An 8,737-nucleotide genomic window follows, 5' to 3' on the forward strand; every position below is an offset into this window, starting at 1 on the left:
TGACTGAATTGCCTGAACCAAACTGATCAATCTTCTACACTCCACAATGGTTAAGTTTTCGATGCAACACCAGATATATGTACACAAGATATTTCCTGTATGGTACCTCAAATTTCTGAACTTAAAATATAAACACAAAACACTAGTACATAAGGAGATGTTGAAGTCTTTGGTATTGGTTTGAAGGGTTACTAAATACTAACCCATCATGGCAGACTGTGAGAGTGGCCCCAAGATTCGGTTGTGACTCTCTGACAAACTGTTTCACCTACGTATTTCTTCCTTGTGACGTCTTATTAGTGGTTAGGTTACGAGTGGAGGGACGATGAAGGGCAAACTATTTTAGGTGTATCTTTCTCTATGACGTCCTTTCCGTCTGTCTCTGGCGTACTTGTAGCATTGAGTTTTGTTTGCGACTCCTCGGACAAACTATTTTAACCACGTATTTCTTCCTTGTGACGTCTTATTAGTGGTTAGGTTACGAGTGGAGGGACGATGCAGGATAAACTATTTTAGGTGTATCTTTCTCTATGGCGTCCTTTCCGTCTGTCTTTGGCGTACTTGTAGCATTGAGTTTTGTTTGCGATTCCTCGGACAAACCATTTTAACCACGTATTTCTTCCTTGTGACGTCTTATTAGTGGTTAGGTTACGAGTGGAGGGACGATGAAGGGCAAACTATTTTAGGCGTATCTTTCTCTATGACGTCCTTTCTGTCTCTGGCGTACTTGTAGCATTGAGTTTTGTTTACGACTCCTCAGACAAACTATTTTAACCACGTATTTCTTCCTTGTGACGTCTTATTAGTGGTTAGGTTACGAGTGGAGGGACGATGAAGGGCAAACTATTTCAGGTGTATCTCATGACGTCCTTTCTGTAGCATTGAGTTTTGTTTGCGACTCCTCAGACAAACTATTTTAAATGCATCTATCTTGTGACGTCCTTATTAGTGGTTAGGTTACGAGTTGAGTGACTATGAAGGACAAACTATTTCAAACGTATCATCCTTGTGACATCCTTTCTGTCTGCCGCATTTTCATTGTGACGTCATTTTTAGTGGTTAGGTTACAAGTTGAGGGACGACGAAGAACAAACTATTTCAGGCATATCTTCCCCATGACGTCCTTTATAGTGGTTAGCTTATGAGTGGAGCGACAATAAGGGACAAACTATTTCAAGTACGTATTTCTTCCTTCTGACATCCTTTTTAGTGGTTAGGTTACGAGTGGAGCAACGATGAGGAACAAACTTATTCAGCTACGTATTTCTCCCTTGTAATGTCCTTTATAGTGGTTGGGTTATGAGTGGAGCAACAATAAGGGACAAACTATTTCAACTACCACATATTTCTCCCTTGTAATGTCCTTTTTAGTGGTTAGCTTACGAGTGGAGCGACAGTGAAGGAACCTGGCTGGTGTGACGAAGCTGCTGGAGAACTGTGATAACTTGTGTCGGAGAAAAAGCTCACTGTATTTTTTATTTACCCTGTACAATATTAGGTTCTGTAGGTTAATGTTATGTATTAGCTATGTATACACTGTCCCGCCTTCTGTATAGAGAGATTACGTTCTAGTTAATACACGCTTGTAGTCTGAAAATGGTGTCCAATGATATGGTGTTGCATGGAAATGTGACTTGGTGTCTGTGTCGTCAGGTCTGTAGAAGTGGTGTCCTCTGGGAACGTGACCTGATATCAGTGTTGTAAGGTCTGTAAGAGTGTCCAGTGTTAAGGTGACCTGATACCAGTGCTGTAAGGTCTGTAAAAGTGGTGTCCTATGGGAGGGTGACCTGATATCAGTGTCGTAAGGTCTGTAAGAGTGTCCAGTGGGAGGGTGACCTGATATCAGTGTCGTAAGGTCTGTAAGAGTGGTGTCCAGTGGTGAGGTGAGCTGACTGGCTTTCTCCGACCTGTACTCTGTTTGATGCTCATTTGACCCTCTAGAGCTCTGTCATGTCTCCTCAGCTGTAATGTTTTTATAATGATGCTCAGTCTCAGTATTTGGGTTTATCACTGCCCATAGAGGAACAGTTTTAGTCCTGTCATCCTTCTTAGCTCTCAAGTTCCCTTTTCCATACTGAGTCCTTCATATAATCTGATATTTCTCTAATTGTAGCATCCTTCGCATTCTGACTTTTTTTAGTAATTCATTATGTAAAGTATCGTAGCAGACTTTTATATCGATGTACCTTGAAAACAAAGAAATTTATAGTGATTCATTGTTAAATTCGTAGCAGACTATTTTATTTCGGAGGATCTTGAAAACCAACAAATTTATAGTGATTCATTATGTTAAATCTTGTACCAGACTATTTTATTTTGGTGTATCTTGAAAACCAACAAATTTATAGTGATTCATTATGTTAAATCTTGTACCAGACTATTTTATTTTGGTGTATCTTGAAAACCAACAAATTTATAGTGATTCATTATGTTAAATCTTGTACCAGACTATTTTATTTTGGTGTATCTTGAAAACCAACAAATTTATAGTGATTCATTATGTTAAATCTCATACCAGACTATTTTATTTTGGTGTATCTTGAAAACCAACAAATTTATAGTGATTCATTATGTTAAATCTCATACCAGACTATTTTATTTTGGTGTATCTTGAAAACCAACAAATTTATAGTGATTCATTATGTTAAATCTTGTACCAGACTATTTTATTTTGGTGTATCTTGAAAACCAACAAATTTATAGTGATTCATTGTGATAAATATCGTACCAGACTATTTTTATTTCAGCATAACTTGAAAACTAATAAATTTTTAGTAATTCATTATGTTAAATATTGAAGAAGACTATTTTATTTCGGTATACCTTGAAAACCAACAAATTTATAGTGATTCATCATGTTAAATATCGTAGCAAACTATTTTATTTTGACGTATCTTGAAAACGAACAAATTTATAGTAGTAATTCATTTTGTTGATTATTGTATCAAACTACATTATATTTTGGTGTATCTTGAAAACGAACAAATTTAGTCGTGTATATCCTTTAGGTACAACTCTTAACTTCCCTTTTTACATTGAATAGCGCATATACTCACACATATTTCTAATCGTATCTTCCTTTGCATTCCGACTTTTGTTAGCTATTCATTGCTAAAAACTTAACTTCCCATTTTTTACATTGAATAGCGCATATAATCAGACATTTCTCTATAATTTCCTTTGCATTCCGACTTTTATTACGAACTCATTATGGTGAAATTGTAGTTATTCAGTCATTTTTCTAATGTTACGTTTACTCTCGTGTGCGTCTCTCCTATTTTTCACATTCTCTTAACATGACATATAAGAATCTAGTTATAGTAAATTTGTCAATGTTTTGTTCATCCCTAGTGAAGGACATTTCGCAGGAGGTTGTGAAATGCGTTGCCTGTACGTGGCGACACTTTGTATTGTGATATGTAGCCCCCAGCACACACACACACACACACACATAATCACACACACTCACATGAGCCTAGCGTTGGTTCAGTGGGTTAGTACGTAAGGCCATGGAAGTGACGAGACAGGATGAGGTGGTACGAACCCAAGTGGCGTAACGTAACATCGGGAAGGGCATTCAGTCTTAACACTATGCCGTAACCCCCTAAAACACCTAGTAACACCATGTAAAATCTGGAACGGCATTCAGTTTTAACACTAAACCATAACCCCTGAACAGTGACCCTATATTGCCAAGTCATGGAAGTGGAGAGTCTGTGCATGGCCGTTTGAACTCTATTTTTTTATACAGCACAGAGCAATTCGAGGGCAACAAAAATAAGATGTAAAAAAAAAAAAGCCCACTAACTGTTGCTCTCATATAGTGATAAGTATAGAGTGACCAAAAGAGAGGCCAAAAGAGAGTTGGTGCCATATGTGACGTTAGGAAGTGTTTGATCTGTAACCGTAAGCCACAAACCAACTATTTTTATCTATTATCTTCTCACACTTCACAAGACATTCTTCCAAACGTGTGCAGCTTAGAAGAAGAGTTTCCACGAGGCGGATGTGAAGTTCTTTGCATTGTAGGATACATATTCCCTTGCTCCTGTTTCTAGGGCTTTAATTCCTTTGGCTTTTTTATTACATACCTTTTGTTTTCAATTTCCAGGAGATTTCGTACTTAACTGAGTCTTCTTTTGGTATAGTCTTCCAATTTTGAGGTTTGTCACTTTTTTATTCAGGAGAGTTTGTGATTCTTTTTTTTTTTCATTATGTACGTTTTCAATTTCCAGGTGACTTCGTACTTATTCGTGGTCTTTTTTTAGTATAGTGTTTCAATTTTGAGGTTTGTCACTTTTTTTATTCAGGAGAGTGTGATTTTTTTTTTTTTTTTTCATTATGTACATTTTCAATTTCCAGGTGACTTCGTACTTATTCGTGGTCTTTTTTTAGTATAGTGTTTCAATTTTGAGGTTTCTGTCTTCTTTTTATTCAGAAGTCGTGTTTAATTCATTCAGTTTTTTCATTACATACATTCTTTTCAATTTCTGGGAGACTTCATACTTATCCGAGGTCTTCTTTTAGTATAGTGTTTCAATTTTGAGGTTTCTGTCTTCTTTTTATTCAGAAGTCGTGTTTAATTCATTCAGTTTTTTCATTACATACATTCTTTTCAATTTCTGGGAGACTTCATACTTATCCGAGGTCTTCTTTTAGTATAGTGTTTCAATTTTGAGGTTTCTGTATTTTTTATTCAGGAGAGGTTATGTTTAATTCATTCTATTCTTGCATCATGTACATCTTTTTCAATTTCAAGGAGACTTTCTACTTATCCGAGGTCTTCTTTTATGTAACTTTTCAATTTCGAGGTTTGTCTTTTTTACTCAGAAGTTTTGTTTAATTCATTCAATCCCTTCATTACGTACATCTTTTTTCAATTTCCAGGAGGCTTTGTACTTACCCAAGATCTTTTTCTAGTATAGTTATTCAATTTTGAGGTTTCTGTCTTTTTTAATTCAGGAGAGGTTATGTTTAATTCATTCAATTCTTGCATTATGTACTTCTTTTTTCAATTTCCAGGAGGCTTCGTACTTATCCGAGGTCTTCTTTTAGTATAGGCATTCAATTTCGAGGTTTGCTCTTTAATTAATTCAAGAGAAGTTACGTTACATTCATTCAATTCTTGCATTACGCACATTCTTTTCAATTTCAAGGAGACTTTCTACTTATCCGAGGTCTTCTTTTAGTATAGGCATTCAATTTCGAGGTTTGCTTCTTAATTAATTCAAGAGAAGTTACGTTACATTCATTCAATTCTTGCATTACGCACATTCTTTTCAATTTCAAGGAGACTTTCTACTTATCCAGGTCTTCTTTTAGTATAGGCATTCAATTTCGAGGTTTGCTTCTTAATTAATTCAAGAAAAAGTTATGTCACATTCATTTGATTCTTGCCTTTCTTACATTCTTTTCAATTCCCAGGAGATTTCATACTTATCCGAGGTCTTCTTTTGGTATACCGTTCCAATTTCGAGGTTTGTCTTTTTTATATAGGATTGTTTATGTGGGTATTGTTATTATCTGTGGTTATTGAGATTACTAATAGGTTTGTAGATGAAAGAAATAGAATCAACGAGAGTAGAATGTGAATGTGAGCTAAGGTTAAAGGGATCAGATCAAATGATGTAGTGTTAGATTACGTACTCTCGTTTATTATGCAGAGAGAGAGAGAGAGAGATTATATAGATGCAATTTTTATATATTCCATCAGTTTTAACGATGCATAATATATATATAAGCGAAATCAATGACAGTGTTCGCATTTTATCGGACTCCGTGAATGGGAGAAGACATTTAAAACACACACACACACACATACATACATACATACAGCATCGATAACTCTCCTTTGCGTGTTGGTATAAAAGGAATATAATCGAATGCAAGCCTTTCTTTGACAATATATAGCGTCCACTGCCCTTTGTATGTATGTGTATATGTGTGTATAGGTAGATAGGTAGGGTGTGCGTGTGTATATGTGTGTTTGTGTCGTTTTTGTATGTGTGAAAGTATAAGGTTAATGAAAATGAACGTAAGGTTGACTGTGTATAAGGCTCTTCTTTGCGTAGTTTGACCTTTGTAAAAATAAGGATAGAAAAGAATGAATGTGAGGATGTAGAATGTATATAATGATGAGGATGGTGAATGTGTATGAGGATAAGAGTGGTGAATGTGTATAAGGCTCTTCTTTGCGTATTTCAACCTTTGTAAAAATAAGGATAGAAAAGAATGAATGTAAGGATGAAGAATGTGTATAATGATGAGGATGGTGAATGTGTATAAGGCTCCTTTTTGCGTATTTTCAGCCTTTGTATAAACGAGGATATTGACACCTTCATATCCTCTCCCCTCCATACTAATACTGTCATTATGCATTGTGTCATCAGGGTTCCCCACTCACCCTCTAACAATGAGAATAAAGTGTTTTTACTCCATGCTGCTTTTATTTACTTATTTATTGAGAAACGGCTATTGAGAACGATTGAGAACAGCTAGGTAAGGCATGGTGGAACAGATGAAGAGGTTATAGTAGTCAATCCTTCCTTGGGTAACAGCTTTTGGTATGGTGGAATCGATCGAATTTTGGTATGGAGGGAGAGAGATTGTACATTTCACTCTTAATCTAACCCTCCTGGCATTACATGGAAGTTTAGATTCAGAGTGGAATGTACAAGATGAATAGGTTATATATATAAGACATTTTCCTTTTATGGGTAACTCTTTATTTATAGAGGAACAGCTTCTTATATGATGGAATAGATACACAGGTTACTATATATAAGACATTCCTCCCCCGGGCTACGTTACACTGCTCAGAAAAATATATATGTGGCTTCGTCATTGGCATACAGTAGCCATATATCTGTCTACCTGAAGATAATTCGTAAGCTAACAGCCTATTCAGAAAGGTAGGCCTATATAGACTTAGTTTGATATATTAACCTTCCTCTTATGGCCTTTTAAGATAGGTTAAATACATTGGCTGGGGTATAATGCTAAATATGGAATATAAGAATTGGCTATTATGTTTGTGTGGTCATTAATATGTATCTAGAAATGTATTGTATGGTAGACTAATTACAATATATACAAGGAAAGTGTATGGATGGGAGAGAGAGAGAGAGACATGAAGCTGGGAGGAAGAGAAAGAAAGATATGGAAGGAGAGAAAGATGAAGAGGAAAGGAAGCAGAGGGAGAGAAAATTAAGACTGGAGGAAGGAAAGAGAAATAAAAGGAAGGAGAGAAAGATGAATAGAGAAAATGTGGGTAAGGGAGAGAAAATGGAAAAAAAGTGTGTAGGAATGGGAGAGAGAGGGAGAGGAAAGGAAGAAAGAGAATGAGGGAGAAAGGAGAGAGAGTAGGAATGACAATTAAAGTAAGAGTTATGGTACATTAATAAGTGAATGTGTAATATATAAGGCAGATTAAGGCAATAGTTAATGTGATTTTGGTCCTCGTCTGTCAAGAAGTTGTTTGTTTCATCCTATATAGAGAAAAATCCGCTAATACATCTCTGGAAAGCTATAATACAACAGCAATAATGAGTTAGTCTGCATGTATAAGATTTCTAAAAGTTGGTCCAAACATCACATGAGAACAGTGTCAGGTTGTTTTAGACAGGGAAAGACTGGGTAACATCTCCCTGGAAAGCTATGGTACAGTAAATTAATGAATAAGTGTTTGTATAAGGCAGGTTCAAGGCTACAATGGAGTTTGGTTGGTTGGTCCGGGTATGACATTTCGGGGCTCCCACTTCCACATTTGTTAAGGCTTTTGTGGAGGTTCTGCGTATTTTCATGGGTAGTTTTATATGCCTAGTGATAGTTTAATAAGGTTTCTGTATTTTGAAAGTGAAAAATACCCATGAAAACCCGAGTAATCCCCTCTGAGGCCTTTGGAAATTGAGGATGTGAGAGCCGAAAGTGATTTGAGAATACGTATTTTGCCACTCAGCGATTACCAGCTACTCCAACTCAGCACATATTTTTCGTTTTTTGAGCCATTACGACTACCAAAACCCCTCACTAGTCAACGGTTTTAACATTAGCCTTAGTAGGATATCGCAATTGTGTGGGTAAGGCAGAATTAAGCTTGAAAACAGAGAAAAATGCGAAAAATATGAGTACGAGAGTGTGGGAAGTTCAAAGCGTCAAACGTTTTTATTTTGACAGCGAGCGGTGGGCGGGAGGGGACGGCCATGTCTTGTGTTTTTAGCGCATAACGGACGTGTTTTACGGTGTTTGATAGTGTACCTTGGCATATAAGTGTACCGTGAGTGTCTTTAAGTATGTGGAGGCCTGGGTCTGTACGAAATACGGATAAAGTAGAAAATAAGGCTTGAAAATATGGCCCTCAACCCCCACACGTCCGGAGAATATTATTAAGTGTTTTAGAGCGTATCGGACGTGTTTTACGGTGTTTGATAGTGTACTTTGGCATATAAGTGTACCGTGAGTGTGTCTTTAAGTATGTGGAGGCCTGGGTCTGTACGAAATACGGATTAAGTGGAAAATAAGGCTTGAAAATATGGCCCCCAACTTCACACTTCCGAAGAATATTCTGTTTTAGTGCACAACGGACGTGTTTTACGGTGTTTGCTAGTGTACTTTGGCATATAAGTGTACCGTGAGTGTGTCTTTAAGTATGTGGAGGCCTGGGTCGGTACGAAATACGGATTAAGTGGAAAATAAGGCTTGAAAATATGGCCCCCAACTTCACACTTCCGAAGAATAT

At 36.7% G+C, this 8,737-nt stretch overlaps 2 long non-coding RNA genes across 3 annotated transcripts; one reads left to right on the forward strand and one right to left on the reverse strand.

The window, feature by feature from the left end:
• Nucleotides 1-657: 657 nt before the first annotated feature.
• LOC127004913 (uncharacterized) lies at nucleotides 658-2,914 on the reverse strand. The gene is made up of 3 exons (XR_007758104.1): nucleotides 2,824-2,914; nucleotides 1,837-2,680; nucleotides 658-1,787 (listed from the first exon to the last, which is right to left on the reverse strand). It is a non-coding gene; the product is annotated as an uncharacterized LOC127004913 (long non-coding RNA).
• Nucleotides 2,915-4,149: 1,235 nt separating this feature from the next.
• On the forward strand, nucleotides 4,150-6,435 carry LOC127004914 (uncharacterized). 2 transcript variants are annotated; one of them, XR_007758105.1, is made up of 2 exons: nucleotides 4,150-4,288; nucleotides 4,548-6,435. It is a non-coding gene; the product is annotated as an uncharacterized LOC127004914 (long non-coding RNA). The 2 variants fall into 2 exon arrangements; XR_007758106.1 differs by having other exon boundaries at nucleotides 4,173-4,288; nucleotides 4,416-6,435.
• Nucleotides 6,436-8,737: the final 2,302 nt, after the last annotated feature.

This window comes from Eriocheir sinensis, chromosome 29 (genome assembly GCF_024679095.1).
Source record: "Eriocheir sinensis breed Jianghai 21 chromosome 29, ASM2467909v1, whole genome shotgun sequence".
Taxonomy (NCBI): Eukaryota; Metazoa; Arthropoda; class Malacostraca; order Decapoda; family Varunidae; genus Eriocheir; species Eriocheir sinensis.